Here is a 2,500-nt window from a genome sequence, read left to right as displayed (position 1 = left end):
CGCCGAGCGCCGGGCGGCGGCGCATCCTCAGCGCACACAGTCCTCAATCGGACCAGCACACTGCAGATGTCCACCGCGCTTCGCACCGGGCCCGCGAGGACCTACTTTGGCCGCACGGCGCCGCGTGCAGGGTGCGCCGGCGCGCAGCTGCGCCGCCTGCCGCCTCCGTCGGCCGGCGCGCCTGCCACTGGCCGCCCCCACCAGCCGGCTGTAGCGCGTGCGCCCACGCACCGCGCGGCCAGCACGCCGGAAGGCCCCCCCTCACCGGCCGGGGACGGTCCCACCCAGCCACCGCCGCGTATCGCTTCACACCCACATGCCATTCACGTTCGTGGGCATGGTGGGTATCGCTGAAACAACCGGTTGGTAGCTCAACCGATCGTCGCCATCACTGATTCACCTCTAGCGAGAACAACCGCACCACAACGGTTTACCAGTTCTTCATTTGCGTAACGTCACCAGCAAACGTAGACGTCCATCGCCATTTGCAAATTCAACGATTGTTGCATGCCTGTGTCAGGTGTCACGACACACTATGTCTGCCCACATACACGCAACAACATGTGCACGCTTCGCGAACACGTGGAAGGTGGCCCCCGTACGTATGCGATGTCCATTGCGCGAACGACTGTCAACCGGCCTCTGTCGCATGTCGCAGATGTGGAACGCAGTGCACCATGCTATCACGGTGTGTGAGAAGAGACGACTACGTCTGACAACACGCGCCACTACATCAACAGACGGCTCATGCTGATCGCCATCCACGGCATACCATACTGCAATCCAGCTCTTATAGGGAGACGACACGTAGCTGAGTGCACAATATTTGGACCGTATGGTTCGCCGTTGTTGGCGCAGTCGTGGTACGGTCACACATGTACCACGATGTATCATTCAGTACATGAGGACCAATGTGCGGTACAGTGTGTGATTTGGACGTACAACATCAGCGGACAGTTGCCACAAGCCGTACCACAACGTAGGCTGTGCTTCGCCATGCGAATGCCAATGAACAACTGCGAAGGGCATTGAGCATGTACGTCCTGCCGCCATCCGCATTACAGTGTATAGCTGCAAGGTGTTTAACATGAAGCGATACTCTGGGGACCGGGCAGTGCGAGTAGCAAACTATATTGCGGGGGTTGCAGTTAGGCAACACTACACTAATTTAACGCGTCGTATGACAATTACAGAGCAGGTTAAGGCCCAACGTGTGTTGGGTTAAGGCCCAACGTGTGTTGGGTTAAGGCCCAACGTGTGTTGGGTTAAGGCCCAACGTGTGTTGGGTTAAGGCCCAACGTGTGTTGGGTTAAGGCCCAACGTGTGTTGGGTTAAGGCCCAACGTGTGTTGGGTTAAGGCCCAACGTGTGTTGGGTTAAGGCCCAACGTGTGTTGGGTTAAGGCCCAACGTGTGTTGGGTTAAGGCCCAACGTGTGTTGGGTTAAGGCCCAACGTGTGTTGGGTTAAGGCCCAACGTGTGTTGGGTTAAGGCCCAACGTGTGTTGGGTTAAGGCCCAACGTGTGTTGGGTTAAGGCCCAACGTGTGTTGGGTTAAGGCCCAACGTGTGTTGGGTTAAGGCCCAACGTGTGTTGGGTTAAGGCCCAACGTGTGTTGGGTTAAGGCCCAACGTGTGTTGGGTTAAGGCGCAACATAGGTTAGGTTAAGGCGCAACATAGGTTAGGTTAAGGCGCAACATAGGTTAGGTTAAGGCGCAACATAGGTTAGGTTAAGGCGCAACATAGGTTAGGTTAAGGCGCAACATAGGTTAGGTTAAGGCGCAACATAGGTTAGGTTACGGCGCAACATAGGTTAGGTTAAGGCGCAACATAGGTTAGGTTAAGGCGCAACATAGGTTAGGTTACGGCGCAACATAGGTTAGGTTAAGGCGCAACATAGGTTAGGTTAAGGCGCAACATAGGTTAGGTTAAGGCGCAACATAGGTTAGGTTAAGGCGCAACATAGGTTAGGTTAAGGCGCAACATAGGTTAGGTTAAGGCGCAACATAGGTTAGGTTAAGGCGCAACATAGGTTAGGTTAAGGCGCAACATAGGTTAGGTTACGGCGCAACATAGGTTAGGTTAAGGCGCAACATAGGTTAGGTTAAGGCGCAACATAGGTTAGGTTAAGGCGCAACATAGGTTAGGTTATGGCGCAACATAGGTTAGGTTACGGCGCAACATAGGTTAGGTTACGGCGCAACATAGGTTAGGTTAAGGCGCAACATAGGTTAGGTTAAGGCGCAACATAGGTTAGGTTAAGGCGCAACATAGGTTAGGTTAAGGCGCAACATAGGTTAGGTTAAGGCGCAACATAGGTTAGGTTAAGGCGCAACATAGGTTAGGTTAAGGCGCAACATAGGTTAGGTTAAGGCGCAACATGGGTTAGGTTAAGGCGCAACATGGGTTAGGTTAAGGCGCAACATGGGTTAGGTTAAGGCGCAACATGGGTTAGGTTAAGGCGCAACTTGGGTTAGGTTAAGGCGCAACATGGGTTAGGTTA

Source organism: Schistocerca americana, unplaced genomic scaffold (assembly GCF_021461395.2).
Source record: "Schistocerca americana isolate TAMUIC-IGC-003095 unplaced genomic scaffold, iqSchAmer2.1 HiC_scaffold_355, whole genome shotgun sequence".
Taxonomy (NCBI): Eukaryota; Metazoa; Arthropoda; class Insecta; order Orthoptera; family Acrididae; genus Schistocerca; species Schistocerca americana.
This window is presented reverse-complemented; position numbering follows the sequence as displayed.